The 21935-nt window shown below is 44.2% G+C and overlaps 34 non-coding genes across 34 annotated transcripts; all 34 read left to right on the plus strand.

The window, feature by feature from the left end:
• The first annotated feature begins 4072 nt into the window (after positions 1-4072).
• Positions 4073-4145, plus strand: TRNAK-UUU (transfer RNA lysine (anticodon UUU)). Its single transcript has one exon. It is a non-coding gene; the product is annotated as a tRNA-Lys (tRNA).
• Positions 4146-6516: 2371 nt separating this feature from the next.
• Positions 6517-6589, plus strand: TRNAK-UUU (transfer RNA lysine (anticodon UUU)). Its single transcript has one exon. It is a non-coding gene; the product is annotated as a tRNA-Lys (tRNA).
• Positions 6590-6664: 75 nt separating this feature from the next.
• Positions 6665-6737, plus strand: TRNAK-UUU (transfer RNA lysine (anticodon UUU)). The gene has a single exon. It is a non-coding gene; the product is annotated as a tRNA-Lys (tRNA).
• A 678-nt stretch (positions 6738-7415) lies between these two features.
• Positions 7416-7488, plus strand: TRNAK-UUU (transfer RNA lysine (anticodon UUU)). The gene has a single exon. It is a non-coding gene; the product is annotated as a tRNA-Lys (tRNA).
• A 228-nt stretch (positions 7489-7716) lies between these two features.
• Positions 7717-7789, plus strand: TRNAK-UUU (transfer RNA lysine (anticodon UUU)). Its single transcript has one exon. It is a non-coding gene; the product is annotated as a tRNA-Lys (tRNA).
• Positions 7790-7867: 78 nt separating this feature from the next.
• On the plus strand, positions 7868-7940 carry TRNAK-UUU (transfer RNA lysine (anticodon UUU)). Its single transcript has one exon. It is a non-coding gene; the product is annotated as a tRNA-Lys (tRNA).
• Positions 7941-8616: 676 nt separating this feature from the next.
• TRNAK-UUU (transfer RNA lysine (anticodon UUU)) lies at positions 8617-8689 on the plus strand. The gene has a single exon. It is a non-coding gene; the product is annotated as a tRNA-Lys (tRNA).
• A 78-nt stretch (positions 8690-8767) lies between these two features.
• On the plus strand, positions 8768-8840 carry TRNAK-UUU (transfer RNA lysine (anticodon UUU)). Its single transcript has one exon. It is a non-coding gene; the product is annotated as a tRNA-Lys (tRNA).
• A 528-nt stretch (positions 8841-9368) lies between these two features.
• Positions 9369-9441, plus strand: TRNAK-UUU (transfer RNA lysine (anticodon UUU)). Its single transcript has one exon. It is a non-coding gene; the product is annotated as a tRNA-Lys (tRNA).
• Positions 9442-9669: 228 nt separating this feature from the next.
• On the plus strand, positions 9670-9742 carry TRNAK-UUU (transfer RNA lysine (anticodon UUU)). The gene has a single exon. It is a non-coding gene; the product is annotated as a tRNA-Lys (tRNA).
• A 78-nt stretch (positions 9743-9820) lies between these two features.
• TRNAK-UUU (transfer RNA lysine (anticodon UUU)) lies at positions 9821-9893 on the plus strand. The gene has a single exon. It is a non-coding gene; the product is annotated as a tRNA-Lys (tRNA).
• Positions 9894-10570: 677 nt separating this feature from the next.
• Positions 10571-10643, plus strand: TRNAK-UUU (transfer RNA lysine (anticodon UUU)). Its single transcript has one exon. It is a non-coding gene; the product is annotated as a tRNA-Lys (tRNA).
• Positions 10644-11470: 827 nt separating this feature from the next.
• On the plus strand, positions 11471-11543 carry TRNAK-UUU (transfer RNA lysine (anticodon UUU)). Its single transcript has one exon. It is a non-coding gene; the product is annotated as a tRNA-Lys (tRNA).
• Positions 11544-11621: 78 nt separating this feature from the next.
• On the plus strand, positions 11622-11694 carry TRNAK-UUU (transfer RNA lysine (anticodon UUU)). The gene has a single exon. It is a non-coding gene; the product is annotated as a tRNA-Lys (tRNA).
• Positions 11695-12223: 529 nt separating this feature from the next.
• Positions 12224-12296, plus strand: TRNAK-UUU (transfer RNA lysine (anticodon UUU)). The gene has a single exon. It is a non-coding gene; the product is annotated as a tRNA-Lys (tRNA).
• A 379-nt stretch (positions 12297-12675) lies between these two features.
• Positions 12676-12748, plus strand: TRNAK-UUU (transfer RNA lysine (anticodon UUU)). The gene has a single exon. It is a non-coding gene; the product is annotated as a tRNA-Lys (tRNA).
• A 75-nt stretch (positions 12749-12823) lies between these two features.
• On the plus strand, positions 12824-12896 carry TRNAK-UUU (transfer RNA lysine (anticodon UUU)). Its single transcript has one exon. It is a non-coding gene; the product is annotated as a tRNA-Lys (tRNA).
• Positions 12897-13873: 977 nt separating this feature from the next.
• TRNAK-UUU (transfer RNA lysine (anticodon UUU)) lies at positions 13874-13946 on the plus strand. The gene has a single exon. It is a non-coding gene; the product is annotated as a tRNA-Lys (tRNA).
• A 228-nt stretch (positions 13947-14174) lies between these two features.
• TRNAK-UUU (transfer RNA lysine (anticodon UUU)) lies at positions 14175-14247 on the plus strand. The gene has a single exon. It is a non-coding gene; the product is annotated as a tRNA-Lys (tRNA).
• A 78-nt stretch (positions 14248-14325) lies between these two features.
• Positions 14326-14398, plus strand: TRNAK-UUU (transfer RNA lysine (anticodon UUU)). Its single transcript has one exon. It is a non-coding gene; the product is annotated as a tRNA-Lys (tRNA).
• Positions 14399-14926: 528 nt separating this feature from the next.
• TRNAK-UUU (transfer RNA lysine (anticodon UUU)) lies at positions 14927-14999 on the plus strand. The gene has a single exon. It is a non-coding gene; the product is annotated as a tRNA-Lys (tRNA).
• A 228-nt stretch (positions 15000-15227) lies between these two features.
• TRNAK-UUU (transfer RNA lysine (anticodon UUU)) lies at positions 15228-15300 on the plus strand. The gene has a single exon. It is a non-coding gene; the product is annotated as a tRNA-Lys (tRNA).
• A 78-nt stretch (positions 15301-15378) lies between these two features.
• TRNAK-UUU (transfer RNA lysine (anticodon UUU)) lies at positions 15379-15451 on the plus strand. The gene has a single exon. It is a non-coding gene; the product is annotated as a tRNA-Lys (tRNA).
• Positions 15452-16127: 676 nt separating this feature from the next.
• Positions 16128-16200, plus strand: TRNAK-UUU (transfer RNA lysine (anticodon UUU)). Its single transcript has one exon. It is a non-coding gene; the product is annotated as a tRNA-Lys (tRNA).
• Positions 16201-16278: 78 nt separating this feature from the next.
• On the plus strand, positions 16279-16351 carry TRNAK-UUU (transfer RNA lysine (anticodon UUU)). Its single transcript has one exon. It is a non-coding gene; the product is annotated as a tRNA-Lys (tRNA).
• Positions 16352-17030: 679 nt separating this feature from the next.
• On the plus strand, positions 17031-17103 carry TRNAK-UUU (transfer RNA lysine (anticodon UUU)). Its single transcript has one exon. It is a non-coding gene; the product is annotated as a tRNA-Lys (tRNA).
• Positions 17104-17178: 75 nt separating this feature from the next.
• TRNAK-UUU (transfer RNA lysine (anticodon UUU)) lies at positions 17179-17251 on the plus strand. Its single transcript has one exon. It is a non-coding gene; the product is annotated as a tRNA-Lys (tRNA).
• A 976-nt stretch (positions 17252-18227) lies between these two features.
• TRNAK-UUU (transfer RNA lysine (anticodon UUU)) lies at positions 18228-18300 on the plus strand. Its single transcript has one exon. It is a non-coding gene; the product is annotated as a tRNA-Lys (tRNA).
• Positions 18301-18528: 228 nt separating this feature from the next.
• Positions 18529-18601, plus strand: TRNAK-UUU (transfer RNA lysine (anticodon UUU)). Its single transcript has one exon. It is a non-coding gene; the product is annotated as a tRNA-Lys (tRNA).
• Positions 18602-18679: 78 nt separating this feature from the next.
• TRNAK-UUU (transfer RNA lysine (anticodon UUU)) lies at positions 18680-18752 on the plus strand. Its single transcript has one exon. It is a non-coding gene; the product is annotated as a tRNA-Lys (tRNA).
• An 829-nt stretch (positions 18753-19581) lies between these two features.
• Positions 19582-19654, plus strand: TRNAK-UUU (transfer RNA lysine (anticodon UUU)). The gene has a single exon. It is a non-coding gene; the product is annotated as a tRNA-Lys (tRNA).
• A 78-nt stretch (positions 19655-19732) lies between these two features.
• TRNAK-UUU (transfer RNA lysine (anticodon UUU)) lies at positions 19733-19805 on the plus strand. Its single transcript has one exon. It is a non-coding gene; the product is annotated as a tRNA-Lys (tRNA).
• Positions 19806-21223: 1418 nt separating this feature from the next.
• Positions 21224-21296, plus strand: TRNAK-UUU (transfer RNA lysine (anticodon UUU)). The gene has a single exon. It is a non-coding gene; the product is annotated as a tRNA-Lys (tRNA).
• Positions 21297-21525: 229 nt separating this feature from the next.
• Positions 21526-21598, plus strand: TRNAK-UUU (transfer RNA lysine (anticodon UUU)). Its single transcript has one exon. It is a non-coding gene; the product is annotated as a tRNA-Lys (tRNA).
• Positions 21599-21935: the final 337 nt, after the last annotated feature.

The raw sequence follows: 21935 nt of genomic DNA on the forward strand, positions 1-21935 counted from the left end.
ATTCTCAATCCCCATTTCCTCGCAAATAGCGTCACTGACTTTAAGGCCCTATTCATCGCCCCTGAGGTTAGCGTCATCAATAACACATCATCCGCAAATATCAGTCCTGGTACTTCAAAACCATTAATTACTGGTACAGCCCAATTTTCTGCCCCAAACCCCTCTAAAATATCGTTGATAAATAAAATAAACAGTATTGGCGATAACTTGCATCCTTGTTTTAAACCCACCTTGGACTCTAATGGTCCACTCAGTCTCCCTTCTCCCAATTTTACACAAAACCTGACAACCCTATATATTCCTTCCACTGCCCTCAACATCTTCTCCGAAATCCCTGGCCTGCCTAATTTCTCTAATAGGGCCTCTCTATTCACCTTGTCAAAAGCTTTCTCAAAATCTATTGCTGCTACATAAACCGTACTTCTAGCCATATTCTTATACTTTTCTAAAATAGCCTTTACTATCATTATATTATCCACTGTTCTTTTCTTTTTCCTAAATCCCCCTTGGTAATCTGTCAAAATTTCATTTTCTTCCGCCCACCCGCTTATTCTGTTCGCTAACACACCAGTATATATTTTACTCAAAGAATCCAACAGAGATATACCTCTATAACTGTTCACATTGTTCCTACTACCCTTCCCCTTGTATATAGGGCATATAATTCCTGTTTCCCATTCCTTAGGGTAATTACCTCCCTCAAATATCCTATTGAATAGTTTAACCATGCCCTCTATCATTATCTCATTTTTACTAATTTCCTTCCAAAACTTGTTATTTATACCATTACACCCCCCGGCCGACTTCGCTCTGGCTCTGCTTATCACTCTCAGGATTTCCTCTCTTGTGATTTCTTTATCCAGGTCATAAATTGCCACTCTCCTATTCCTCCAAATTACTTCTTCTCCCGAACCTCTCCACCTTTCATCCCCCTTTTTCCCTAGTAATTCATCAAAGTGCCTGACCCATTGCACTTCCTCAATACTCGTTCTCTCTATATTCCTTCCACCCTTAATAATTTTATTAATCTTATCCCAAACTCTCTCAAAATTATTTGTCTTGCAGTCATTATTTATGGCTTCCATTTGTTCCTCTAACCACGTCTTTTTTGTCTCACAAATTTTCTTTTTATACTCCTTCCTCAATCTACAGAAAAACTCCCTTTCTTGGCTCCCACCTTTCCTTCTATATTCTCCTAACGCGTCCATCACCTTCCTCCGCATTCCTTCACACTCCCTATTAAACCATTCTTCTCCGTCTTTCTTATTTCCCTTTCTAGCTTTCGCCTTCTGCGCTATCATCTTCATTGGATGTAGCAACAATTCCAAGGCTTTATCAGTATTATTCTCTTCTAACGCCCCTTCCCACCCATATTTCAGAAGATGTAACTCCTCTTTTACTACCCTATTCCAATCCCGGCCCACCTTCTCTGTCCATTTATACTTATTATAACCACTCCCTCGTTTATCATTTGTCTCATCTTCCTTCATTGTACACTTCTCTTCCTCCCTTTTCAGCATAACCCTCACCGGGAAATGGTGTGATTCAATCCAGTCTCTAATTTCCATTCTTACAACTTCCTCAATCATCCCTTCCGAACTTAAAACCATATCTATCACACTACCACCCTTCTCAGTAACATATGTCAATTTCCCCGTCCTGTCACCCTCTATCCACCCATTCATAATATACAAATTTCCCACAGCACACATCTCTAGGAGCTTCTCTCCATAACTATTTGTAATTTTGTCCTCACTCCTTCTACTTTCCAACAAACACATTCCATCCTCCCTACTATAAACTGGGCTCTGTTCCCCTATTCTCGCGTTCCAATCCCCAAATAACAACATATCCTCCTCACCTGGATACATTCCCCTTATCCTACCAATATCCACCAATAACTCTTCAAAAAATATTTATTTGCATATGCTGAATTACTAGGGTGGCAGTAAACAAAAGCTAGATTTATTTTCTTCCTCCTTCCCTCACCCCCTCCCAAATTCAATCTCAGCCATATGGTTTCCATCATATCGGTCTCTATATCCTCTACTCTTTCACTAATTTCTTCCCTAATTAGAACTATCATCCCTCCTGGTGCTCGTCCCTTATTCCTCTCTTTTCTTCTATATTTATATTTTATCTCAAACCCCTTCCATGAAATCTCCCTCCCTGTTTCCAACCACGTCTCCAAGAGTGCCACAACATCAAAACTTTCAATTACTTCCCGAACTTTCTTGTTTCCTAATTTGTTCCTTAGTCCCTCAATATTCACACATCCTATTTTCCAATATAGTTATAACTTTCCCTCCCTCCCTTCTAGGTCTCCCCCTCTATTCTTACTTCTAGTAGTTATCGACCTCTCGTCCTCTGTATCCTCCATCCCTTTACGTACCTTTCCCCTTATGTCTTTTAAGCTCTTACTTCTGACTTTACTCATAATTTTTTTACCTTCCTGTCGATCTGTCTCCTCTTGACCTTTCTTGTTCACTACACCACTGCACCCTGCTCTCTACGCTTCTTGCTGCTCACCCCCACTCACCCCCTCACTATTTTGGACTTCTGAATCCACCTTCCCTTGTCCTTTCTTGCTCACTGCAACACTACACTCTACTCTCCCAGTTTCTTGCTGCTCACTCTCCCCGTCCACTTCACTATCTTGATCTTCTGTCTCCCGGCTGCACTGCCCATTCTCTTCGGAGATGCTCTCCTCTCCTGCCACGTCCCTAATCCTCTTCTTTTCTTCTTTCTTCTTCCCATCTTGCCTTGTCCTCTCACCACCCTCAACCATCTCGTTTTCGTCCATCTCCTTTAGCTTCGTCACTGAATGTACTCTAACCCATCGCCCGTTTGTCACCTCCAACCTCAGACCTCTTATTCGGGCCTTTAGCCCCTGGTTCCTCGCTCTCCATAGGTGCCTATTCAAGATCTTCATATTTTCACTTCCTTCTCTTCCCATGTCTCTTTTCACCCTTATTTTCTGTCCCTGCAAATTCTTACTGTTACCTACCACAATTTCTGCCATTAGGGTAGATAAAACTTTTACCCTAATTGGCCTCCGACCTTTAGTCTTACCAATTCTCTCTACATCGTCTATGTCTATCTGACTAAAGTTTATCTTCATTGAATCACGTATAACTTCCACCACCTTAGATATCAGTTCAATCTTGCTCTCCCTCGCCCCTTCCTCAACTCCATATATAAATATGGCTTTCTCCAATCTCTCCTGCCTGTACCCCTCCACTTCTTTCTTCATCACCTCCTCTTTCAGATGTTTCACTTCCCCTCTCAATAACTCGATTTCTTTCTCATTATTGTCCACTCTCCTGCTCGATTCCTCTGTCTTCGTTTCAAGCCATTTCTTCATGTTCCCTATCTCCTTTCTCTGCTCCTCCATCATGTCCTTTATTTCCTGCACTTATCCCATTGACACTTTTCCTGCATAACTTCACTTACAACCACCCTGAGTGCGGCCAAATCCTCCGTACTATATTTTCCACTGGTACTTGGGCCTGGGTTTTCTTCCACCCCCACAATAACCAGTAGCACCGCTATCACTGTCACTACCAGCACCGCTTCACTCATTTTTAATCCATCCGTAATTATCACCAATCCATTCCTGGTCTCCTTCTTCTGCCTTGCCTGCCATTTCCCAATAGCGGCCCGGTACTGTTCAATGCCGACCATGTTCACAGCACGCACTTCACTACGCAACCTCTCTCCTCGACCGCTTGAGCTAGACTGGAGAAATGTAAATGAACAACCTACAAACGTAGCCCGAGTAGCTCAGTCGGTAGAGCATTAGGCTTTTAACCTGAGGGTACAGCGTTCAAATCCCTTCTCGGGCGTACGGAATATTTTTGCCTATTTCTCAAGGAAGACACCAAGTGTCTGTGAGAAATGTAATTAAAAACATGCGAATATAGCCCGAGTAGCTCAGTCGGTAGAGCATTAGGCTTTTAAACTTAGGGTCCAGTGTTCAAATGTGTGTTTGGGCCAACGCGTTTCTTTGCTTATTTACCGAGGAGGATACCAAGTGTCTGTGAGAAATGTAAATGAATAATTTAGCAATGTAGCCCGAGTAGATCAGCCGGTAGAGCATCAGGCTTTTAACCTGAGGGTCCAGGGTTCAAATCCCTGCTCGGGCGGACGGGAGTTTCGGCTTATTTACCAAGTAGGATACCAAGTGTCTGTGAGAAATGTAAATGAAAAACCTACTAACGTAGCCCGAGTAGCTCAGTCGGTAGAGCATTAGGCTTTTAACCTGAGGGACCAACGTTCAAATCCATTCTCAGGCGTACATATTTTTTGCCTATTTTTCAAGGAAGACAACAAGTGTCTTTGAGAAATGTAGATGAAAAATTAACGAATGAAGCCCGAGTAGCTCAGTCGATAGGTCATTAGGCTTTTAACCTGAGGGTCCAGTGTTCAAATGTGCGTATGGGCGAACGCGTTTCTTTGTTTATTTACCGAGGAGGATTCCAAGTGTCTGTGAGAAATGTAAATGAATAATTTAGCAATGTAGCCCGAGTATATCAGCCGGTAGAGCATCAGGCTTTTAACCTGAGGGTCCAGGGTTCAAATCCCTGCTCGGGCGAACGGAAATTTATTGACTATTACTCAAGAAGGACATCAAGTGTCTGTGAGAAATGTAAATGAAAAACGTACTAACGTAGCCCGAGTAGCTCAGTCGGTTGAGCATCAGAATTTTAACCCGGGGGACCAGGGTTCAATCCCTGCTCGGGCGAACATGTTTTTTCGGTTATTTATCAACGACGATACTGAGTGGCTGTGAAAAAATTCAATGACAAAGTTAAGAAAGAACCCCGGCTAGCTCAGTCGGTAGAGCACTAGGCTCTTAACTTGAGAGTCCAACGCTCAAATCCCTTCTCGGGCGTACGGTTAATTTTTGCATATTTTTCAAGGAAGACATCAAGTGTCTGTGAGAAATGTTATTAAAAAATATGCGTATATATACCGAGGAGCTCAGTCGGTAGAGCGTTAGGCTTTTAACCTGAGGGTCCAGGGTTCAAATCCCTGCTAGGGCGAACGCGTTCTTTTCGGTTATTTATCAACGAGGATACCGAGTGTCTGTGAGAAATGTAAATGAATAATTGACCAATGAAGCCAGAGTAGCTCAACCGGTAGAGCATCATGCTTTAAACCTGATGGTCCAGGGTTCAAATCCCTGCACCGGCGAACGGAAATTTATTGACAATTTCTCAAGAAAAACATCAAGTGTCTGTGAGAAATGTAAAGGAAAAATGTACTAATGTAGCCCGAGTAGCTCAGCCGTAGACCATCAGGCTTTTAACCTGAGGGTCCAGGGTTCAAATCCCAGCTCGGGCGGACGGGAGTTTTGGCTTATTTACCAAGTAGGATACCAAGTGTCTGTGAGAAATGTAAATGAATAACCCACTAACGTCCCGAGTAGCTCAGTCGGTATAGCATTAGGCTTTTAACCTGAGGGTCCAGGTTTCAAATCCCTGCTCGAGCGAACGCGTTCTTTTCGATTATTTATCAAAGAGGATACCATGTGTCTGTGAGAAATGTAATTAAAAAAGTACGAATATAGTCCGCCTCTGTGGTGTAGTGGTTAGCGTGATTAGCTGCCACCCCCGGAGGCCCGGGTTCGATTCCCGGCTCTGCCACGAAATTTGAAAAGTGGTATGAGGGCTGGAACGGGGTCCACTCAGCCTCGGGAGGTCAACTGAGTAGAGGTGGGTTCGATTACCACCTCAGCCATCCTGGAAGTGGTTTTCCGTGGTTTCCCACTTCTCCTCCAGGCGAATGCCGGGATGGTACCTAACATAAGGCCACGGCCGCTTCTTTCCCTCTTCCTTGCCTATCCCTTCCAATCTTCCCATCCCTCCACAAGGCCCCTGTTCAGCATAGCAGGTGAGGCCGCCTGGGCGAGGTACTGGTCATTCTCCCCAGTTGTATCCCCGACCAAGAGTCTGAAGCTCCAGGACACTGCCCTTGAGGCGGTAGAGGTGGGATCCCTCGCTGTGTCCGAGGGAAAAGCCTACCCTGGAGGGTAAACAGATGATGATGATGATGACGAATATAGCCCGAGTAGCTCAGTCGGTAGAGCATTAGGCTTTTAACCTGAGGGTACAACGTTCAAATCCAAGCTCGGGCGGACGGGAGTATTGGCTTATTTACCAAGTAGGATACCAAGTGTCTGTGAGAAATGTAAATGATTAACCTACTAACGTCCCGAGTAGCTCAGTCGGTATAGCATTATTCTTTTAACCTGAGGGTCCAGGGTTCAAATCCCTGCTCGGGCGAACGCGTTCTTTTCGGTTATTTATCAACGAGGATACCAAGTGTCTGTGAGAAATGTAAATGAATAAATTTCCAATGTAGCCCGAGTAGCTCAGCCGGTAGATCATCATGCTTTTAACCTGAGGGTCCAGGCTTTAAATCCCTGCTCGGGCGAACGGAGATTTATTGACTATTTCTCAAGAAGGACATCAAGTATCTGTGAGAAATGTAAATGAGTAATTTACCAATGTAGCCCGAGTAGCTCAGCCGGTAGAGCATCATGCTTTTAACGTGAGGGTCCAGGGTTCAAATCCCGGCTCGGGCGAACGGAAATTTATTGACTTTTTCTCAAGGACATCAAGTGTCTGTGAGAAAAGTAAAGGAAAAATATACGAATGTAGCCCGAGTAGTTCAGCCGGTAGAGCATCAGGCTTTTAACCTGGGGGTTCAGGGATCAAATCCCTGCTCGGGCGGACGGAGGTTTTGGCTTATTTATCAACTATGGCACCAAGTGTCTGTGAGAAATGTAATTAAAAAAGTACGAATATAGCCCGAGTAGGTCAGTCGGTAGAGCATTAGGCTTTTAACCTGAGGGTACAACGTTCAAATCCCTTCTCGGGCGTACGGATAATTTTTGCCTATTTTTCAAGGAAGACACCAAGTGTCTGTGAGGAATGTAAATGAAAAATTTACGAATGTACCCCGGGTAGCTCAGTCGGTAGAGCACTAGGCTTTTAACCTGAGGGTCCAACGCTCAAATCCCTTCTCGGGCGTACGGATATTTTTTGCCTATTTCTCAAGGAAGACATCAAGTGTCTGTGAGAAATGTTATTAAAAAATTTGCGTATATATACCGAGGAGCTCAGTCGGTAGATGTTAGGCATTTAACCTGAGGGTCCAGGGTTCAAATCCCGGCTCGGGCGAAAGCGTTCTTTTCGGTTATTTATCAACGAGGATACCAAGTGTCTGTAGGAAATGTAAATGAATAATTTACCAATGAAGCTAGAGTAGCTCAACCGGTAGCGCATTATGCTTTTAACCTGAGGGTCCAGGGTTCAAATCCCTGCTCGGGCGAACGGAAATTTTTTGACTATTTCTCAAGATAGACATCAAGTGTCTTGAGAAATGTAAAGGAAAAATATACGAATGTAGCCCGAGTAGCTCAGCCGGTAGAGCATCAGGCTTTTAACCTGAGGGTCCAGGGTTCAAATCCCTGCTCGGGCGAACGGAAATTTCTTGACTATTTCTCAAGAAGAACATCAAGTGTCTGTGAGTAATCTAAAGGAAATATTTACTAATGTAGCCCGAGTAGCTCAGCCGTTAGAGCGTCATGCTTTTAACCTTAGGGTCCAGTGTTCAATAGTGTGTTTGTACGAAGGCGTTTCTTTGCTTATTTACCGAGGAGGGTACCAAGTGTCTGTGAGAAATGTAAATGAATAATTTACCCATCTAGCCCGAGTAGCTCAGCCGGTAGAGCATCAGGCTTTTAACCTGAGGGTCCAGGGTTCAAATCCCTGCTCGGGCGAACGGACATTTATTGACTATTTCTCAAGAAGGACATCAAGTGTCTGTGAGAAATGTAAAGGAAAAATATACGAATGTAGCCCGAGTAGCTCAGCCGGTAGAGCATCATGCTTTTAACCTGAGGGTCCAGGGTTCAAATCCCTGCTCGGGCGGATGGAAGTTTTAGCTTATTTATCAACTAGGAAACCAAGTGTCTGTGAGAAATGTAAATGTAAAACTTACTAACGTAATCCCAGTAGCTCAGTCGGTAGAGCATTAGGCTTTTAACCTGGGGGTCCAGGGTTCAATCCCTGCTCGGGCGAACGTGTTTTTTGGGTTATTCATCAACGACGATACTGAGTGTCTGTGAAAAAATTCAATGAAACATTTACGAATGTACCCCGGGTAGCTCAGTCGGTAGAGCACTAGGCTTTTAACGTGAGGTCCACCGCTCAAATCCCTTCTCGGGCGTACGGATACTTTTGGCCTATTTTTCAAGGAAGACACCAAGTGTCTGTGAGAAATGTAATTAAAAAAGTACGAATATAGCCCGAGTAGTTCAGTCAGTAGAGCATTAGGCTTTTAACCTGAGGGTCCAAGGTTCAAATCCCTGCTCGGGCGAACGGAAATTTCTCGACTATTTCTCAAGAAGGACATCAAGTGTCTGTGAGTAATCTAAAGGAAACATTTACTAATGTAGCCCGAGTAGCTCAGCCGGTAGAGCGTCAGGCTTTAAATCTTAGGGTATAGTGTTCAATAGTGTGTTTGGGCGAACGCGTTTCTTTGCTTATTTACCGAGGAGGATACCAAGTGTCTGTGAGAAATGTAAATGGATAATTTACCCATCTAGCCCGAGTAGCTCAGCCGGTAGAGCATCAGGCTTTTAACCTGATGGTCCAGGGTTCAAATCCCTGCTCGGGCGAACGGAAATTTATTGACTATTTCTCAAGAAGGACATCAAGTGTCGGTGAGAAATGTAAAGGAAAAATATACGAATGTAGCCCGAGTAGCTCAGCCGGTAGAGCATCAGGCTTTTAACCTGAGGGTCCAGGGTTAGAATCCCTGCTCTGGCGGATGGAAGTTTTAGCTTATTTATCAACTAGGACACCAAGTGTCTGTGAGAAATGTAAATGAAAAATTTACGAATGTACCCCGGGTAGCTCAGTCGGTAGAGCACTAGGCTTTTAACCTGAGGGTCCAACGCTCAAATCCCTTCTCGGGCGTACGGATATTTTTTGCCTATTTCTCAAGGAAGACATCAAGTGTCTGTGAGAAATGTTATTCAAAAATTTGCGTATATAAACCGAGGAGCTCAGTCGGTAGACGTTAGGCATTTAACCTGAGTGTCCAGGGTTCAAATCCCGGCTCGGGCGAAAGCGTTCTTTTCGGTTATTTATCAACGAGGATACCAAGTGTCTGTAGGAAATGTAAATGAATAATTTACCAATGAAGCTAGAGTAGCTCAACCGGTAGCGCATTATGCTTTTAACCTGAGGGTCCAGGGTTCAAATCCCTGCTCGGGCGAACGGAAATTTATTGACTATTTCTCAAGATAGACATCAAGTGTCTTGGGAAATGTAAAGGAAAAATATACGAATGCAGCCCGAGTAGCTCAGCCGGTAGAGCATCAGGCTTTTGACCTGAGGGTCCAGGGTTCAAATCCCTGCTCGGGCGAACGGAAATTTCTTGACTAATTCTCAAGAAGAACATCAAGTGTCTGTGAGTAATCTAAAGGAAATATTTACTAATGTAGCCCGAGTAGCTCAGCCGGTAGAGCGTCATGCTTTTAACCTTAGGGTCCAGTGTTCAATAGTGTGTTTGGGCGAACGCGTTTCTTTGCTTATTTACCGAGGAGGGTACCAAGTGTCTGTGAGAAATGTAAATGAATAATTTACCCATCTAGCCCGAGTAGCTCAGCCGGTAGAGCATCAGGCTTTTAACCTGAGGGTCCAGGGTTCAAATCCCTGCTCGGGCGAACGGACATTTATTGACTATTTCTCAAGAAGGACATCAAGTGTCTGTGAGAAATGTAAAGGAAAAACATACGAATGTAGCCCGAGTAGCTCAGCCGGTAGAGCATCAGGCTTTTAACCTGAGGGTCCAGGGTTCAAATCCCTGCTCGGGCGGATGGAAGTTTTAGCTTATTTATCAACTAGGAAACCAAGTGTCTGTGAGAAACGTAAATGTAAAACTTACTAACGTAATCCCAGTAGCTCAGTCGGTAGAGCATTAGGCGTTTAACCTGGGGGTCCAGGGTTCAAACCCTGCTCGGGCGAACGTGTTTTTTGAGTTATTCATCAACGACGATACTGAGTGTCTGTGAAAAAATTCAATGAAACATTTACGAATGTACCCCGGGTAGCTCAGTCGGTAGAGCACTAGGCTTTTAACGTGAGGTCCAACGCTCAAATCCCTTCTCGGGCGTACGGATACTTTTTGCCTATTTTTCAAGGAAGACACCAAGTGTCTGTGAGAAATGTAATTAAAAAAGTACGAATATAGCCCGAGTAGTTCAGTCAGTAGAGCATTAGGCTTTTAACCTGAGGAGTCCAAGGTTCAAATCCCTGCTCGGGCGAACGGAAATTTCTCGACTATTTCTCAAGAAGGACATCAAGTGTCTGTGAGTAATCTAAAGGAAACATTTACTAATGTAGCGCGAGTAGCTCAGCCGGTAAAGCGTCAGGCTTTAAATCTTAGGGTCCAGTGTTCAATAGTGTGTTTGGGCGAACGCGTTTCTTTGCTTATTTACCGAGGAGGATACCAAGTGTCTGTGAGAAATGTAAATGAATAATTTACCCATCTAGCCCGAGTAGCTCAGCCGGTAGAGCATCAGGCTTTTAACCTGAGGGTCCAGGGTTCAAATCCCTGCTCGGGCGAACGGAAATTTATTGACTATTTCTCAAGAAGGACATCAAGTGTCGGTGAGAAATGTAAAGGAAAAATTTACGAATGTAGCCCGAGTAGCTCAGCCGGTAGAGCATCAGGCTTTTAACCTGAGGGTCCAGGCTTCAAATCCCTGCACGGGCGGATGGAAGATTTAGCTTTTTTATCAACTAGGAAACCAAGTGTCTGTGAGAAACGTAAATGTAAAACTTACTAACGTAATCCCAGTAGCTCAGTCGGTAGAGCATTAGGCGTTTAACCTGGGGGTCCAGGGTTCAAACCCTGCTCGGGCGAACGTGTTTTTTGAGTTATTCATCAACGACGATACTGAGTGTCTGTGAAAAAATTCAATGAAACATTTACGAATGTACCCCGGGTAGCTCAGTCGGTAGAGCACTAGGCTTTTAACGTGAGGTCCAACGCTCAAATCCCTTCTCGGGCGTACGGATACTTTTTGCCTATTTTTCAAGGAAGACACCAAGTGTCTGTGAGAAATGTAATTAAAAAAGTACGAATATAGCCCGAGTAGTTCAGTCAGTAGAGCATTAGGCTTTTAACCTGAGGGTCCAAGGTTCAAATCCCTGCTCGGGCGAACGGAAATTTCTCGACTATTTCTCAAGAAGGACATCAAGTGTCTGTGAGTAATCTAAAGGAAACATTTACTAATGTAGCGCGAGTAGCTCAGCCGGTAAAGCGTCAGGCTTTAAATCTTAGGGTCCAGTGTTCAATAGTGTGTTTGGGCGAACGCGTTTCTTTGCTTATTTACCGAGGAGGATACCAAGTGTCTGTGAGAAATGTAAATGAATAATTTACCCATCTAGCCCGAGTAGCTCAGCCGGTAGAGCATCAGGCTTTTAACCTGAGGGTCCAGGGTTCAAATCCCTGCTCGGGCGAACGGAAATTTATTGACTATTTCTCAAGAAGGACATCAAGTGTCGGTGAGAAATGTAAAGGAAAAATTTACGAATGTAGCCCGAGTAGCTCAGCCGGTAGAGCATCAGGCTTTTAACCTGAGGGTCCAGGGTTAGAATCCCTGCTCTGGCGGATGGAAGTTTTAGCTTATTTATCAACTAGGACACCAAGTGTCTGTGAGAAATGTAAATGAAAAATTTACGAATGTACCCCGGGTAGCTCAGTCGGTAGAGCACTAGGCTTTTAACCTGAGGGTCCAACGCTCAAATCCCTTCTCGGGCGTACGGATATTTTTTGCCTATTTCTCAAGGAAGACATCAAGTGTCTGTGAGAAATGTTATTGAAAAATTTGCGTATATATACCGAGGAGCACAGTCGGTAGACGTTAGGCATTTAACCTGAGGGTCCAGGGTTCAAATCCCGGCTCGGGCGAACGCGTTCTTTTCGGTTATTTATCAACGAGGATACCAAGTGTCTGTGAGAAAAGTAAATGAATAATTTACCAATGAAGCTAGAGTAGCTCAACCGGTAGCGCATTATGCTTTTAACCTGAGGGTCCAGGGTTCAAATCCCTGCTCGGGCGAACGGAAATTTATTGACTTTTTCTCAACAAAGACATCAAGTGTCTGTGAGAAATGTAAAGGAAAAATATACGAATGTAGCCCGAGTAGTTCAGCCGGTAGAGCATCAGGCTTTTAACCTGGGGGTTCAGGGATCAAATCCCTGCTCGGGCGGACGGAAGTTTTGGCTTATTTATCAACTATGGCACCAAGTGTCTGTGAGAAATGTAAATGAAAAACGTACTAACATAGCCCGAGTAGCTCAGTCGGTTGAGCATTATGCTTTTTAACCTGAGGGTCCAGGGTTCAAATCCCTGCTCGGGCGAACGGAAATTTCTTGACTATTTCTCAAGAAGGACATCAAGTGTCTGTGAGTAATCTAAAGGAAAAATTTACTAATGTAGCCCGAGTAGCTCAGCCGGTAGAGCGTCAGGCTTTTAACCTTAGGGTCCAGTGTTCAATAGTGTGTTTGGGCGAACGCGTTTCTTTGCTTATTTATCGAGGAGGATACCAAGTGTCTGTGAGAAATGTAAAGGAAAATTATACGAATGTAGCCCGAGTAGCTCAGCCGGTAGAGCATCAGGCTTTTAACCTGAGGGTCCAGGGTTCAAATCCCTGCTCGGGCGAACGGAAATTTATTGACTATTTCTCAAGGACATCAAGTGTCTGTGAGAAATGTAAAGGAAAAATATACGAATGTAGCCCGAGTAGCTCAGCCGGTAGAGCATCAGGCTTTTAACCTGAGGGTCCAGGGTTCAAATCCCTGCTCGGGCGGACGTAACGTTTAGGTTATTTATCAACTAGGACACCAAGTGTCTGTGAGAAATAAAAATGAAAAACTTACTAACGTAGCCCGAGTAGCTCAGTCGGTAGAGCATTAGGCTTTTAACCTGGGGGTCCAGGGTTCAATCCCTGCTCCTGCGAACGTTTTTTTTTGGTTATTTATCAACGACGATACTGAGTGTCTGTGAAAAAATTCAATTAAAAATTTACGTATGTACCCCGGGTAGCTCAGTCTGTAGAGCACTAGGCTTTTAACGTGAGGTCCAACGCTCAAATCCCTTCTCGGGCGTACGGATACTTTTTGCATATTTTTCATGGAAGACACCAAGTGTCTGTGAGAAATGTAATTAAAAAAGTACGAATATAGCCCGAGTAGGTCAGTCGGTAGAGCATTAGGCTTTTAACCTGAGGGTACAACGTTCAAATCCCTTCTCGGGCGTACGGATAATTTTTGCCTATTTTTCAAGGAAGACACCAAGTGTCTGTGAGGAATGTAAATGAAAAATTTACGAATGTACCCCGGGTAGCTCAGTCGGTAGAGCACTAGGCTTTTAACCTGAGGGTCCAACGCTCAAATCCCTTCTCGGGCGTACGGATATTTTTTGCCTATTTCTCAAGGAAGACATCAAGTGTCTGTGAGAAATGTTATTAAAAAATTTGCGTATATATACCGAGGAGCTCAGTCGGTAGACGTTAGGCATTTAACCTGAGGGTCCAGGGTTCAAATCCCGGCTCGGGCGAACGCGTTCTTTTCGGTTATTTATCAACGAGGATACCAAGTGTCTGTAGGAAATGTAAATGAATAATTTACCAATGAAGCTGGACTAGCTCAACCGGTAGCGCATTATGCTTTTAACCTGAGGGTCCAGGGTTCAAATCCCTGCTCGGGCGAACGGAAATTTATTGACTGTTTCTCAAGAAAGACATCAAGAGTCTTGAGAAATGTAAAGGAATAGTATACGAATGTAGCCCGAGTAGCTCAGCCGGTAGAGCATCAGGCTTTTAACCTGAGGGTCCAGGGTTCAAATCCCTGCTCGGGCGAACGGAAATTTCTTGACTATTTCTCAAGAAGGACATCAAGTATCTGTGAGTAATCTAAAGGAAATATTGACTAAAGTAGCCCGAGTAGCTCAGCCGGTAGAGCGTCGTGCTTTTAACCTTAGGGTCCAGTGTTCAATAGTGTGTTTGGGCGAACGCGTTTCTTTGCTTATTTACCGAGGAGGATACCAAGTGTCTGTGAGAAATGTAAATGAATAATTTACCCATGTAGCCCGAGTAGCTCAGCCGGCAGAGCATCAGGCTTTTAACCTGAGGGTCCAGGGTTCAAATCCCTGCTCGGGCGAACGGAAATTTATTGACTATTTCTCAAGAAGGACATCAAGTGTCTGTGAGAAATGTAAAGGAAAAATACACGAATGTAGCCCGAGTAGCTCAGCCGGTAGAGCATCAGGCTTTTAACCTGAGGGTCCAGGGTTCAAATCCCTGCTCGGGCGGATGGAAATTTCAACTTATTTATCAACTAGGAAACCAAGTGTCTGTGAGAAATGTAAATGAAAAAATTACGAATGTACCCCGGGTAGCTCAGTCGGTAGAGCACTAGGCTTTTAACCTGAGGGTCCAACGCTCAAATCCCTTCTCGGGCGTACGGATAATTTTTGCCTATTTCTCAAGGAAGACATCAAGTGCCTGTGAGAAATTTTATTAAAAAATTTGCGTATATCTACCGAGGAGCTCAGTCGGTAGACGTTAGGCATTTAACCTGAGGGTCCAGGGTTCAAATCCCGGCTCGGGCGAAAGCGTTCTTTTCGGTTATTTATCAACGAGGATACCAAGTGTCTGTAGGAAATGTAAATGAATAATTTACCAATGAAGCTAGAGTAGCTCAACCGGTAGCGCATTATGCTTTTAACCTGAGGGTCCAGGGTTCAAATCCCTGCTCGGGCGAACGGAAATTTATTGACTATTTCTCAAGATAGACATCAAGTGTCTTGGGAAATGTAAAGGAAAAATATACGAATGTAGCCCGAGTAGCTCAGCCGGTAGAGCTTCAGGCTTTTGACCTGAGGGTCCAGGGTTCAAATCCCTGCTCGGACGAACGGAAATTTCTTGACTATTTCTCAAGAAGAACATCAAGTGTCTGTGAGTAATCTAAAGGAAATATTTACTAATGTAGCCCGAGTAGCTTAGCCGGTAGAGCGTCATGCTTTTAACCTTAGGGTCCAGTGTTCAATAGTGTGTTTGGGCGAACGCGTTTCTTTGCTTATTTACCGAGGAGGGTACCAAGTGTCTGTGAGAAATGTAAATGAATAATTTACCCATCTAGCCCGAGTAGCTCAGCCGGTAGAGCATCAGGCTTTTAACCTGAGGGTCCAGGGTTCAAATCCCTGCTCGGGCGAACGGACATTTATTGACTATTTCTCAAGAAGGACATCAAGTGTCTGTGAGAAATGTAAAGGAAAAACATACGAATGTAGCCCGAGTAGCTCAGCCGGTAGAGCATCATGCTTTTAACCTGAGGGTCCAGGGTTCAAATCCCTGCTCGGGCGGATGGAAGTTTTAGCTTATTTATCAACTAGGAAACCAAGTGTCTGTGAGAAATGTAAATGTAAAACTTACTAACGTAATCCCAGTAGCTCAGTCGGTAGAGCATTAGGCTTTTAACCTGGGGGTCCAGGGTTCAAACCCTGCTCGGGCGAACGTGTTTTTTGGGTTATTCATCAACGACGATACTGAGTGTCTGTGAAAAAATTCAATGAAACATTTACGAATGTACCCCGGGTAGCTCAGTCGGTAGAGCACTAGGCTTTTAACGTGAGGTCCAACGCTCAAATCCCTTCTCGGGCGTACGGATACTTTTTGCCTATTTTTCAAGGAAGACACCAAGTGTCTGTGAGAAATGTAATTAAAAAAGTACGAATATAGCCCGAGTAGTTCAGTCAGTAGAGCATTAGGCTTTTAACCTGAGGGTCCAAGGTTCAAATCCCTGCTCGGGCGAACGGAAATTTCTCGACTATTTCTCAAGAAGGACATCAAGTGTCTGTGAGTAATCTAAAGGAAACATTTACTAATGTAGCGCGAGTAGCTCAGCCGGTAGAGCGTCAGGCTTTAAATCTTAGGGTCCAGTGTTCAATAGTGTGTTTGGGCGAACGCGTTTCTTTGCTTATTTACCGAGGAGGATACCAAGTGTCTGTGAGAAATGTAAATGAATAATTTACCCATCTAGCCCGAGTAGCTCAGCCGGTAGAGCATCAGGCTTTTAACCTGAGGGTCCAGGGTTCAAATCCCTGCTCGGGCGAACGGAAATTTATTGACTATTTCTCAAGAAGGACATCAAGTGTCGGTGAGAAATGTAAAGGAAAAATGTACGAATGTAGCCCGAGTAGCTCAGCCGGTAGAGCATCAGGCTTTTAACCTGAGGGTCCAGGGTTAGAATCCCTGCTCTGGCGGATGGAAGTTTTAGCTTATTTATCAACTAGGACACCAAGTGTCTGTGAGAAATGTAAATGAAAAATTTACGAATGTACCCCGGGTAGCTCAGTCGGTAGAGCACTAGGCTTTTAACCTGAGGGTCCAACGCTCAAATCCCTTCTCGGGCGTACGGATATTTTTTGCCTATTTCTCAAGGAAGACATCAAGTGTCTGTGAGAAATGTTATTGAAAAATTTGCGTATATATACCGAGGAGCACAGTCGGTAGACGTTAGGCATTTAACCTGAGGGTCCAGGGTTCAAATCCCGGCTCGGGCGAACGCGTTCTTTTCGGTTATTTATCAACGAGGATACCAAGTGTCTGTGAGAAATGTAAATGAAAAACGTACTAACATAGCCCGAGTAGCTCAGTCGGTTGAGCATTATGCTTTTAACCTGAGGGTCCAGGGTTCAAATCCCTGCTCGGGCGAACGGAAATTTCTTGACTATTTCTCAAGAAGGACATCAAGTGTCTGTGAGTAATCTAAAGGAAAAATTTACTAATGTAGCCCGAGTAGCTCAGCCGGTAGAGCGTCAGGCTTTTAACCTTAGGGTCCAGTGTTCAATAGTGTGTTTGGGCGAACGCGTTTCTTTGCTTATTTATCGAGGAGGATACCAAGTGTCTGTGAGAAATGTAAAGGAAAATTATACGAATGTAGCCCGAGTAGCTCAGCCGGTAGAGCATCAGGCTTTTAACCTGAGGGTCCAGGGTTCAAATCCCTGCTCGGGCGAACGGAAATTTATTGACTATTTCTCAAGGACATCAAGTGTCTGTGAGAAATGTAAAGGAAAAATATACGAATGTAGCCCGAGTAGCTCAGCCGGTAGAGCATCAGGCTTTTAACCTGAGGGTCCAGGGTTCAAATCCCTGCTCGGTCGGACGTAACGTTTAGGTTATTTATCAACTAGGACACCAAGTGTCTGTGAGAAATAAAAATGAAAAACTTACTAACGTAGCCCGAGTAGCTCAGTCGGTAGAGCATTAGGCTTTTAACCTGGGGGTCCAGGGTTCAATCCCTGCTCCTGCGAACGTTTTTTTTGGTTATTTATCAACGACGATACTGAGTGTCTGTGAAAAAATTCAATTAAAAATTTACGTATGTACCCCGGGTAGCTCAGTCTGTAGAGCACTAGGCTTTTAACGTGAGGTCCAACGCTCAAATCCCTTCTCGGGCGTACGGATACTTTTTGCATATTTTTCATGGAAGACACCAAGTGTCTGTGAGAAATGTAGTTAAAAAAGTACGAATATAGCCCGAGTAGGTCAGTCGGTAGAGCATTAGGCTTTTAACCTGAGGGTACAACGTTCAAATCCCTTCTCGGGCGTACGGATAATTTTTGTCTATTTTTCAAGGAAGACACCAAGTGTCTGTGAGGAATGTAAATGAAAAATTTACGAATGTACCCCGGGTAGCTCAGTCGGTAGAGCACTAGGCTTTTAACCTGAGGGTCCAACGCTCAAATCCCTTCTCGGGCGTACGGATATTTTTTGCCTATTTCTCAAGGAAGACATCAAGTGTCTGTGAGAAATGTTATTAAAAAATTTGCGTATATATACCGAGGAGCTCACTCGGTAGACGTTAGGCATTTAACCTGAGGGACCAGGGTTCAAATCCCGGCTCGGGCGAACGCGTTCTTTTGGGTTATTTATCAACGAGGATACCAAGTGTCTGTAGGAAATGTAAATGAATAATTTACCAATGAAGCTGGACTAGCTCAACCGGTAGCGCATTATGCTTTTAACCTGAGGGTCCAGGGTTCAAATCCCTGCTCGGGCGAACGGAAATTTATTGACTGTTTCTCAAGAAAGACATCAAGAGTCTTGAGAAATGTAAAGGAATAGTATACGAATGTAGCCCGAGTAGCTCAGCCGGTAGAGCATCAGGCTTTTAACCTGAGGGTCCAGGGTTCAAATCCCTGCTCGGGCGAACGGAAATTTCTTGACTATTTCTCAAGAAGGACATCAAGTATCTGTGAGTAATCTAAAGGAAATATTGACTAAAGTAGCCCGAGTAGCTCAGCCGGTAGAGCGTCGTGCTTTTAACCTTAGGGTCCAGTGTTCAATAGTGTGTTTGGGCGAACGCGTTTCTTTGCTTATTTACCGAGGAGGATACCAAGTGTCTGTGAGAAATGTAAATGAATAATTTACCCATGTAGCCCGAGTAGCTCAGCCGGCAGAGCATCAGGCTTTTAACCTGAGGGTCCAGGGTTCAAATCCCTGCTCGGGCGAACGGAAATTTATTGACTATTTCTCAAGAAGGACATCAAGTGTCTGTGAGAAATGTAAAGGAAAAATATACGAATGTAGCCCGAGTAGCTCAGCCGGTAGAGCATCAGGCTTTTAACCTGAGGGTCCAGGGTTCAAATCCCTGCTCGGGCGGATGGAAATTTCAACTTATTTATCAACTAGGAAACCAAGTGTCTGTGAGAAATGTAAATGAAAAAATTACGAATGTACCCCGGGTAGCTCAGTCGGTAGAGCACTAGGCTTTTAACCTGAGGGTCCAACGCTCAAATCCCTTCTCGGGCGTACGGATATTTTTTGCCTATTTCTCAAGGAAGACATCAAGTGCCTGTGAGAAATTTTATTAAAAAATTTGCGTACATCTACCGAGGAGCTCAGTCGGTAGACGTTAGGCATTTAACCTGAGGGTCCAGGGTTCAAATCCCGGCTCGGGCGAACGCGTTCTTTTCGGTTATTTATCAACGAGGATACCAAGTGTCTGTGAGAAATGTAAATGAATAATTTACCAATGAAGCTAGAGTAGCTCAACCGGTAGCGCATTATGCTTTTAACCTGAGGGTCCAGGGTTCAAATCCCTGCTCGGGCGAAGGGAAATTTATTGACTATTTCTCAAGAAAGACATCAAGTGTCTGTGAGAAATGTAAATGAAAAACCTGCTAACGTACCCCGAGTAGAGCAGTCGGTAGAGCATTAGGCTTTTAACCTGAGGGTACAACGTTCAAATCCTTTCTCGGGCGTACGGATACTTTTTGCCTATTTTTCAAGGAAGACACCAAGTGTCTGTGAGAAATGTAATTAAAGAAGTACGAATATAGAACGAGTAGGTCAGTCGGTAGAGGATTAGGCCTTTAACCTTAGGGTCCAGTGTTCAAATGTGTGTTTGGGCGAACGCGTTTCCTTGCTTATTTACCGAGGAGGATATCAAGTGTCTGTGAGAAATGTAAAGGAAAAATATACGAATGTAGCCCGAGTAGCTCAGCCGGTAGAGCATCAGGCTTTTAACCTGAGGGTCCAGGGTTCAAATCCCTGCTCGGGCGAACGGAAATTTCTTGACTACTTCTCAAGAAGTACATCAAGTGTCTGTGAGTAATGTAAAGGAAAATTATACGAATGTAGCCCGAGTAGCTCAGCCGGTAGAGCATCAGGCTTTTAACCTGAGGGTCCAGGGTTCAAATCCCTGCTCGGGCGAACGGAAATTTATTGACTATTTCTCAAGGACATCAAGTGTCTGTGAGAAATGTAAAGGAAAAATATACGAATGTAGCCCGAGTAGCTCAGCCGTAGACCATCAGGCTTTTAACCTGGGGGGTCCAAGGTTCAATCCCTGCTCGGGCGAACTTTTTTTTTCGGTTATTTATCAACGACGATACTGAGTCTCTGTGAAAAAAATCAATGAAAAATTTACGAATGTACCCCGGGTAGCTCAGTCGGTAGAGCACTAGGCTTTTAACGTGAGGTCCAACGCTCAAATCCCTTCTCGGGCGTACGGATACTTTTTGCCTATTATTCAAGGTAGACCCCAAGTGTCTGTGAGAAATGTAATTAAAAAAGTACGTATATAGCCCGAGTAGCTCAGTGCGTAGAGCATTAGGCTTTTAACCTGAGGGTACAACGTTCAAATCCCTGCTCCGGCGAACGGAAAATCATTGACAATTTCTCAAGAAAGACATCAAGTGTCTGTGAGAAATGTAAAGCAAAAATGTACGAATGTAGCCCGAGTAGCTCAGCCGTAGACCATCAGGCTTTTAACCTGAGGGTCCAGGGTTCAAATCCCAGCTCGGGTGGACGGGAGTTTTGGCTTATTTACCAAGTAGGATACCAAGTGTGTGTGAGAAATGTAAATGAATAACCTACTAACGTCCCGAGTAGCTCAGTCGGTATAGCATTAGGCTTTTAACCTGAGGGTCCAGGTTTCAAATCCCTGCTCGAGCGAACGCGTTCTTTTCGGTTATTTACCAAAGAGGATACCAAGTGTCTGTGAGAAATGTAAATGAAAAACCTACTAACGAAGCCCGAGTAGCTCAGTCGGTAGAGCATTAGGCTTTTAACCTGAGGGTACAACGTTCAAATCCCTTCTCGGGCGTACGGATACTTTTTGCATATTATTCAAGGAAGACACCAAGTGTCTGTGAGGAATGTAATTAAAAAAGTACGAATATAGCCCGAGTAGCTCAGTCGGTAGAGCATTAGTCTTTTAACCTGAGGGTACAACGTTCAAATCCCTTCTCGGGCGTACGGATACTTTCTGCCTATTTTTCAAGGAAGACACAAAGTGTCTGTGAGAAATGTAATTAAAAAAGTACGAATATAGCCCGAGTAGCTCAGCCGTAGAGCATCAGGCTTTTAACCTGAGGGTCCAGGGTTCAAATCTCAGCTCGGGCGGACGGGAGTATTGGCTTATTTACCAAGTAGGATACCAAGTGTCTGTGAGAAATGTAAATGATTAACCTACTAACGTCCCGAGTAGCTCAGTCGGTATAGCATTATTCTTTTAACCTGAGGGTCCAGGTTTCAAATCCCTGCTCGGGCGAACGCGTTCTTTTCGGTTATTTATCAAAGAGGTACCAAGTGTCTGTGAGAAATGTAATTAAGAAAGTACGAATATAGCCCGAGTAGCTCAGTCGGTAGAGCATTAAGCTTTTAACCTGAGGGTCCGGGGTTCAAATCCCTGCTCGGGCGAACGCGTTCTTTTCGGTTATTTATCAACGAGGATACCAAGTGTCTGTGAGAAATGTAAATGAATAAATTTCCAATGTAGCCCGAGTAGCTCAGCCGGTAGATCATCATGCTTTTAACCTGAGGGTCCAGGCTTTAAATCCCTGCTCGGGCGAACGGAAATTTCTTGACTATTTCCCAAGAAGGACATCAAGTGTCTGTGAGAATTGTAAAGGAAAAATGTACGAATGTAGCCCGAGTAGCTCAGCCGGTAGAGCATTAGGCTTTTAACCTGAGGGTCCAGGGTTCAAATCCCTGCTCGGGCGGACGGATGTTTTAGCTTATTTATCAACTAGGACACCAAGTGTCTGTGAGAAATGTAAATGAAAAACTTACTAACGTAGCCCGAGTAGCTCAGTCGGTAGAGCATTAGGCTTTTAACCTGGTAGTCCAGGGTTCAATCCCTGCTCGGGCGAACGTGTTTTTTCGGTTATTTATCAACGACGATACTGAGTGTCTGTGAAAAAATTCAATGAAAAATTTACGAATGTACCCCGGGTAGCTCAGTCGGTAGAGCACTAGGCTTTTAACGTGAGGTCCAACGCTCAAATCCCTTCTCGGGCGTACGGATACTTTTTGCCTATTCTTCAAGGAAGACACCAA

Source organism: Anabrus simplex, chromosome 3, assembly GCF_040414725.1.
Source record: "Anabrus simplex isolate iqAnaSimp1 chromosome 3, ASM4041472v1, whole genome shotgun sequence".
Taxonomy (NCBI): Eukaryota; Metazoa; Arthropoda; class Insecta; order Orthoptera; family Tettigoniidae; genus Anabrus; species Anabrus simplex.